Source organism: Silene latifolia, chromosome 2 (assembly GCF_048544455.1).
Source record: "Silene latifolia isolate original U9 population chromosome 2, ASM4854445v1, whole genome shotgun sequence".
In the NCBI taxonomy this organism is placed as follows: Eukaryota; Viridiplantae; Streptophyta; class Magnoliopsida; order Caryophyllales; family Caryophyllaceae; genus Silene; species Silene latifolia.
Genome location: NC_133527.1, coordinates 117,425,670 through 117,434,785, shown reverse-complemented (window position 1 = coordinate 117,434,785; position 9,116 = coordinate 117,425,670). Strand labels below are relative to the sequence as shown.

Sequence of the window (9,116 nt, the reverse complement as noted above, 5' to 3'; positions counted from 1 at the left end):
AGCACAATATTCCAAATTTTCATTTGAAGTGTCAATAAGAGGGTCAACAGAAGAGAGGGCATTGCAAGGCTGAGCTTGCATGGGAGCCCTTCGGGACTTAAACTGATGGAATATCAATTCCTCGTCCCCAACCTGAAAAGTCAATGTCTTTCCCCCGATGTCTATTACTGCACGGGCATTAAATAAAAATGGTCTCCCTACAATAATAGGGGTATGGGCATCTTCGGGGATGTCAAGTACAACGAAGTCAACGGGAATAAAGAACCTCCCGATCTTAACAGGTATGTCTTCTATGACACCTAGTGGCCGTGATATGCTACGGTCGGCCATCTGAACAGTCATATTTGTGCAATTAAACTTTATCAAACCAAGTCTCTTAGCCAGAGACAGTGGTAAGACGCTCACGCTAGCGCCAAGATCGCATAACGCATTATCAATCAAATGGGTACCAATATGACACGGAGTCGAAAAACTACCCAGGTCTGACTGTTTGGGAGGTAACTTATTCTGAACTAGGGCCGTCCCTACCTCGGTCAAAGCTACCGTCTCATGGTCGTTAATGTGCCTCTTACGCGATAAAATTTCTTTCATAAATTTAAGGTAAGAGGGTACCCGTGTCAGCATTTCGGCAAATGGCACAGTGACTAGCAAGCTTTTCAGGAGTTCGGCAAATTTGCCGAATTTTTGATTAGCCTTAGTACTCTGCAAACGCCTCGGGAAGGGCACCGTGATGGGTATCTCGAGTCTCTTGTTCCTTTCTTCCAACGTGTCAGCCGGATCAAGCTCTAAATCCTTCGGACGCTTCTTTCCTCTCGAACGAGGTCTTTCAGGCGACATTTCACTCGATCAAGCACTAGCAGGCTCTCGATCGAGCTGTTCTTTATCAGCAATACTCGATCGACCAGAAATACCATTTGATCGAGCAGATTCTTCAACAAAATTACTCGATCGACAAAAAATTTCATTCGATCGAGTAAAAACTTTTTCCTGTTCACTCGACCGAGTAGAAATTTTACTCGATCGAGTCCTTTCTTCAGCAAAATCACTCGATCGACCCCCAGAAATTAGTCGATCGAGTACTTTCTTTGTTGTCAGCTCTTTTTCTTCGACAGAACACTGTTCATCAGTAGTAATTACCTTCCCCGGGTCTGATTTTGGTCCTTCATATGAATAACCGCTCCTCAAATTAATTAAATTCACCGTCTCATGTGGATTCTTATCGGCTTGTGACGGTAAATGTCCCGGTTTCCTTGTGGACTGGTTCGCGACTAACTGGGCAACTTGAGTTTCAAGTGCCTTGATAGATGCATCTTTTTGTTGATCACTCAGCTGCCACTGCTTTGCCAAAGACTGCAACATCGTCTTCAAATCACCTAGCTCACTTACCCCACAAGAAGATGATGCACCTTGATTAGGTGTAGGAAAGGAAGGAGGCTTCTGAAAGCCTTGTTGAGCTTTATGAGGAGGGACATATGGCTGCTGCTGCTGCGGAGGATGGGTAGGTTTGAGCACATTTTGACTTGTCCACCTCAAATTGGGATAGACTGCCCCTTGGCTGTTATAGTAGGAACCCCCTCCTTGCCTGTATTGTTGAAAAGCAAGGACATGTTCCTTCTCTGTAAGACAGCCAAAAACAGTGTGACCGTCGTTGCTCCCACACCTCTCACATGTGACAGTCTCCCCTCTAGTAAGCAAATGAACCATCTGAGGCTCCCCAGCAGAATGCAGCTCCAACTTATCAAATCTAGCATTCATGGCTTCCAGCTGAGCCATAACCTGCTTATCGACGGCATGAACTGTTCTAATACCATCCCTCGGGTTTCCATACTCAGCACAGTGGGTCGCCAACTCTTCAATAAGAGCCCATCCCTTATCATCGTCGGTGTTCTTTTGAAATCTTCCGTTGGATGATGCATCAAGTATGGTTCTGTGATCATCATATAGCCCATTATAGAACTGATTGGACAGGAACCACGGATCAAAACCATGGTGAGGAATAGACCTCACCAACCTCTTGAAACGGCACCATGCTTCAAAGAAAGTTTCATCAGGTGCCTACTTGAAACTGGTGATCTTGGCCCTCAGCTGATTAGTGCGCTGCGGAGGGAAATATCTCTTATAAAAAGCAAGAGCAAGGGTCTCCTAGTCGGTGACCCCCGCGGCCGTGCGGTCCAAATCAATCAGCCACTCCCTGGCTGAGTCAGTCAAAGAAAAAGGAAACAGAACCTCCTTAATCTTGTCTTGAGTTACCCCCTTTGTGGCGAGGATAGTAGAACAGTAGTCCGTAAAGACCTCCATATGCTTCCTCAAGTCTTCACCTACCACACCTCTAAGAAGATTTCTCTCCACCAGATTGATATATGACGGACGGATGTCAAAAGTATTCCCATCCTCAGTCTGGAGATTGAAACCCTTTGGAATTGATGATGCTTTAGGCTCTGAATGACTAGCAATGTTTGGCATCTTTACTGGTTGGTTTACATAACTAAAAGTGTCTTCTTCAAAAGATGGGTTTTCTGTAAAAAGGAAATGCTGAAGCTCTGGTTCAAAAGTACTCAAGTCTTCCTTTCGTGATTCTCTTTGCAGACGGAGTCTATGCCTGAACAGTCTCTCGGCTCGTAATCGGTGAAACTAACTCAAACCTGTCTGACCTGGGCATACACAACACTGAAAGAAAATAAATAAGAACTGCCTCAAGGAATAAAAATTCCATGAGACGGATAAAATAAACGAAACAAAGAAAGATAGGGCAATTGCGTCCCCGACAACGGCGCCAAAATTTGACAAGTCTGTCGTGTACCTATCAAAAATAACTAACTAAACTAACTATATAGCTAGGGAAGTCCGGTCGATCTCCTCAGGGAGGCAAGATATCTGTAAGAGTCTGTCTATTTGGTCACAAATGAGGGGGTTTGTAATTTGATTTCCTAAACTAAAAGCTTTAAGGCAAGAGAAATAAGGAAAGAGCAATTAAGGCAGAAAATAGAAATAAACTATCAATAGAGAGGGGACATGTCAGGATTTCGGTTCACTAAGGTAGTCCAGTGACTCAACTGTAAATAACTTAGATAAGTTACTGCGAGAAGGATATGGAAAGGTCCTTCCGGTCCACTTTCTACCCTAGACTCCCACTAACTTAACTTCCGTCCTCGTCAAGGTAGTCTACTGTTCATAGCAGGTCTATTTAGTCTATTCTTCCGATCCAGGATTAAATTTAACCAGATTAAAAAGGTGACTCAGAAGCGTGCACTCAACTAAGTCGGTAAATACAGTTATATTGCTATGGTGATAGAGTCTCATAAATAATTCACCCAACTTATTTACTACATCGTCACATTTCTACCGTAGATCCCCTAATCCTAACATGAAACAGATTAGCTACTCATTCTATCAATACTGTCAATACTAATAACAAATAAATAACTAATATTAAACATGATGAAATAATAATCAAATTGCATAAAAGGTAATTAGGGCAGAAATTAAAAGGAAGCAAAACAAGCAATTAAGATGAATAAAAGAAAGATTAATATTAAAAGGGAGAAAGAGATTACAATCGCAAGAATCCGGCGTAAAGAACAAACAAATCCGAGCTAAATAACCCCGAAAACAAAGTTACAGTGAAGGGAAAAGAGAAGCGCAGTCTTTATTGTGAAAGATGAATAATCAGATAAAACTTTAGATAAAGAATAGAAAATATAATAGATGCTAATGACCTAGTTAACGTGCGTTTAAATAGAAAAACTACTAAGTCCGTCAATTAAAACAAGTTCACGGGCTAATTAAAGCCCACGCTAGCCAAAACCACTCGATCGAGTAGTCTAAAACCACTCGATCGCGCATTTCTCAAGATAATCTACTCGATCGAGTAACCTCAATTTCCAGCACTATTGGATAGAGTAAAATATTACTCGATCGACCAACCAATGCCATAGAAACCACTCGATCGAGTGATAAAACAGCTCGATCGAGTATTCTTCCTTCAAATCAGCTCTAACCCGTGACCGACTGCCTCGTAGACCGTTCCTTCACGCATCCCAATGCAAGATCTCACTCTGTAAAATCCCGTCTCCTCAAAATGCATGCAAAAAGGATGAAAATGGTACGATTCCACTACTTTCGCGTTCATTTCTACAAAACGGACAAAACGAACCAAAGTAGCCAATTCGGGGGCAAAATGCAATATAAACAGTACGAAAGTACATAGAAATACATGCTAAAATAGGCTAAAAATACTATACAAAATGCACGTATCATCTCCCAAGCGGAGTTGCCAAACTGTGGACACAGGGGGGCGCTTGGGAAAACAAGCATTTGCATTTGTGGAGTCGCCACCAATTTTTATGGGAAATTGAAACCGTTCGAATACCTCGTGTCATGTCAAGACATAAAGTAGTGACATGAACACTAAGAACTCGTTACCCTTAGCATTCTATGTCTAGAATGACTCTCGTGGAAGCCAACGAAGACGGATGTTCACAGAGATCTGGAGTAAGGGGTGAGGGTACGTATTAGGAAGTCCTTTTACTGAACACCTAATCCAGCCCGCCTCGATAGCGGCCTCTACTAATGATTAAGGAAAATCATCTATACTTGATATGTTGTCGATTATATGCATGCAATGCAACATCCAAAGTTGATAAACAATGGGATGTTATTAAGTTATTTAAGTTAGTGAATAACGATATTGTTAATCAAATAACTAATATTCCACTACCACATAATGATATTCCAGATACCCTCATTTAGGGGTTTTTTATGGATGAAACTTTCTCTACCAAAACAGCAACATGGTTAGCACAAGGTTCGTTCGATCAAAGCCTTGTTAAATGTGAATTTTTTTGGATTTGGAAATTGAATATTCCTCCAAAGTTAAAATTTCTTTGGAAATCTTGTGTTGACGGTCTCCCTACTAAAGGTATGTGGGATTTATCTGTATGCATCCCTTTAAATTCAAGGATTATAACGAATAATAAAGTGATGATTACAAGTCATAAAACTAAATTGCAAAACAAAAGCATAAAGGATTAAGAAATAACCTTCGGTCCTAGCAAAAACGGCTTAAGAATAATATCAAAGTAGATATTCGCCTATCAGTTGCACCCAAGACGATATGAGAAATGCCCTTTGATTATGCTAGAATCGATCCCTAAATCAACAGATTAATTTTAGGTTTTTTTGTGTGTTCTTCCGATGAGAGGAGGCAAGAATTGGGAAAAAGAATATTAGGTCAGAAAAATTCTCCCTTCTCCTCTTCTTATAACCGAAAAAGAGAAGTCCATAGGGAGATTTCTCATCTCCTAATTTCGGCCCATATACCGAGATAATGAGTTTTAATTCCTTATTTTCGGTTTCCAAAAATGTATAAATTGTGTGAATTGTCATCTACTGAGGATCGAACCCATGACCTCTTGGTTTGAGTACCCTCACTATTACCATTATGACACATTTATCTTGTTGATATTAAATATAACCGATTACATTTAACTACGACTTAACAGATTAATTCGTCCAAGCTAACATTACATACATTTAATTAAATATAACTTATTATATTCAATTTACGAATTGACAGTTAATTCATCTCAACTAATATTATTTAATCTTCATTAAATAATTGTCTCATCAACACATTGACTAACTGTTTAGTCATATAAGGCATCAATGTGATTATATTTCTATAACCACATCTCTCATACACATCCTATAGGTGTGACCTTTAGGGACCAGTTGATCACCGCCATCTGTATGATAAGAACGTCAAACTTTCTAGCAAGCCAACCGTTATTAGGTAATCGTTAATCAACTGATTGAAATACGAAGTATACCCTTGTGAACCTGTAAGAGATTTACAAATGTTATCACACTAATTTGTGGAGGACACAAGCTCCAACAAACTCCCACTTGTCCTCACAAGTGTATGTGCGATAACCGATTCTCATATCCTAAAATTTCTCCCACTCAATGTAAATCAATTTGCAAATCCGTATTCACAAAGGTCGTATTTGACAAGCGATCATTATCAAGAGTGGTTTCCCCGACTAGAGAGTAACTTAACTGATAAACGAATCAACATTCGAGCATGGCCATGCATTTCAGTTACTACTCCTCGAGTGGCCCTGAGAAATAACTATACCTGATAAAGGTTGGATATTTTCCTCAACTTGAATCCTGCCGATGTAAGCACAGTATGAAGTGACCCAGAAAAAATCTACTTAGCCTCCAGTTACGGCAGACCGTGAGAAAGAAACCAAAGTCACCCAAAAACTGCCTTAATCTCAAGAGACAGTCGATAGTCAAAAGAATCGACTTTAGGAACACAATGGATGTCCTATCCACGACCTGGCACCGAATGTTTTTAAACATTTAGGACTCCATTACGTTGTCACAAAAAAAATTTGTCCTACGAGGTATCATTATAATCTCGCATTTGTGATCGACCAGTCAACAGTTTGACTTATGGCTCGTTGAACCCACCATCAATCGACTGCACCATATATTAGCCAGAGTTATCAGCTCACATGGGCGACTACGGACCAAACAAATATAAAGTAATTCAGTTCACTTTGTGGTGTTCAAAGTTGTCAGTACAATCCACATGAAAAACAAAATATTATAATAAAACGATGAAGTTATAAATAGTATATGAAAAAGATAATGTATCAAACCCATAATCAAGTACTACAACTCAGGAACACGTTTAATTCCCATGGAAATAACGTGCCCTACATGCTTATCATAATTCAACGGTTTAGTGAGAGGATCCGCGATGTTATCATCCGTCGCAATCTTGTCTATCACTATCTCCTCTTGCTCCACGTAATCACGGATCAGGTGAGCTTTCCGAAGTACATGTCTAGATTTGTTGCTAGACTTTGGCTCCTTAGCCTGGAAGATGGCACCTCTATTGTCACAATAGATGGTGATCGGGTCATTCGAACTAGGAACTATCGTAAGTCCTTATAAGAATTGACACATCCATATCGCTTCCTTTGCTGCCTCCGAAGCGGCATAGTACTCGGATTCAGTAGTAGACTCTGCTACAACACTCTGTTTGGAACTCTTCCAGCTGACAGCAACACCATTAAGAGTGAGGACGAACCCGGACTGATATTTTGAGTCATCTCGATCCGTTTGGAAGCTAGCATCTGCGTAACCGATTGTGCATAGCTTAGTATCGCCTCCATAAGTCAATACCCAATCCTTAGTCCTCCGTAGGTACTTGAGGATGTTTTTGATAGCTATCCATTGTGTTTCACCTGGAGTCTTTTGGTACCGACTCGTCATACTCAATGCATATGCCACGTCTGGACGTGTGCATATCATGGCATATATGATCGATCCTATTGCAGATGCATAAGGAACACGACTCATGCGTTCAATCCCTTCGGGCGTCGTGGGTGACTGAGACTTGCTCAACTGCATCCCAGTCGTCATTGGAAGGTTCCCCTTCTTGGAGTTAATCATGCTGAACTTCTCAAGAATCTTATCCAAATAAGACTCCTGACTAAGTGATAACGTCCGTCGTGATCTATCTCAGTAGATACGGATTCCCAAAATGCGCTTTGCCTCACCCAGATCTTTCATCTGGAAATGGTTCTTCAACCATTCTTTCACCGAAGATAGGAGAGGAATGTCATTCCCAATCAAGAGTATGTCATCGACATACAATATCAAGAATACAGTCTTACTCCCACTCGACTTGATATATAAGCATGGTTCCTCGACCGATCGAGTGAAACCATACTCTTTTATCACCTGGTCGAAACGATGATTCCAACTCCGAGAAGCTTGCTTAAGTCCATAAATGGAACGCTTAAGCTTGCATACTTTCTTAGGATGTTCAGGATCTATGAAACCTTCGGGTTGCACCATGTACAACTCTTCCACCAAATAACCGTTTAAGAAGGCGGTTTTCACATCCATTAGCCAAATTTCATAATCATGAAAAGCGGCAATCGCTAAGATTATCCGAATGGAACGTAGCATGACTACAGGTGCAAAAATCTCATCATAATGCAATCCGTGCACTTGAGTGAAACCTTTTGCCACTACTCGTGCCTTATAGGTATCTGGTTGCATGTCTACAGAACGCTTTATTTTGTAAAGCCACTTGCACTGTAGAGGTTTTACCTTATTAGGTAAATCAACTAGATCCCATACGTTATTCTCATACATGGAGTCCATCTCGGATTGCATGGCTTCGAGCCATAGCTTTGAGTCGGAACAGGCCATAGCACCTTTATAAGTAGCGGGTTCATTACTCTCTAGGAGTAAAACGTCATTCTCCTCGACCATACCAATATATCTGTCCGGAGGATAAGAGACTCTACCCGACCTCTTAGGTTCCTCAGGAATATTAACCGTATCATCAGTTGGAGGAACAACTTCCTCCATCCGTTCCTCGGTTGTTGGTTCTGGAATCTCCAACAGCTCGAAGGTTCTATTACTCGTCTTGTTCTCGAGAAATTCTTTCTCTAAGAACGTCGCACTAGCCGCAACAAAAACTCGATGTTCGGTAGGCGAATAGAAGTAATGACCAAATGTTCGTTTTGTATAACCTATAAAGTATGTCTTGACCGATCGCGGGCCGAGCTTATCCTCGTGTCTCCACTTGACATAAGCCTCGCAGCCCCAAACCCGAATAAAGGACAAGTTAGGGACCGTTCCCTTCCACATTTCATATGGAGTCTTGTCGACAACTTTAGTCGGACTTCGGTTAAGTATAAGAGCAGCTGACAAAAGAGCATAACCCCATAATGAATCAGGCACTACCGTGTGACTCATCATGGATCGAACCATATCAAGTAAGGTTCAATTTCTCCGTTCGGACACACCATTCAATTGAGGTGTTCTAGGTGGAGTTAACTGCAAAACGATTCCATAGTCTTTAAGGTGTTGATCAAACTCATTTGAAAGATATTCGCCACCCCGATCTGAACGGATTGCTTTAACCTTTCTACCCAGTTGGTTCTCAACCCTGTTCTGGTATTCCTTGAATTTCTCAAAGGACTCACTTTTATGCTTCATTAAGTAGACATATCCATATCTACTCAAATCGTTCGTGAAAGTGATAAAATATCTATAGCCATCTCTAGCGGTAATTGACATAGGTC

At 41.0% G+C, this 9,116-nt stretch overlaps 1 non-coding gene across 1 annotated transcript; it reads left to right on the top strand.

The window, feature by feature from the left end:
- Positions 1-1,981: 1,981 nt before the first annotated feature.
- Positions 1,982-2,087, top strand: LOC141645009 (small nucleolar RNA R71). Its single transcript, XR_012544607.1, has one exon. It is a non-coding gene; the product is annotated as a small nucleolar RNA R71 (small nucleolar RNA).
- The last annotated feature ends 7,029 nt before the right edge of the window (positions 2,088-9,116 follow it).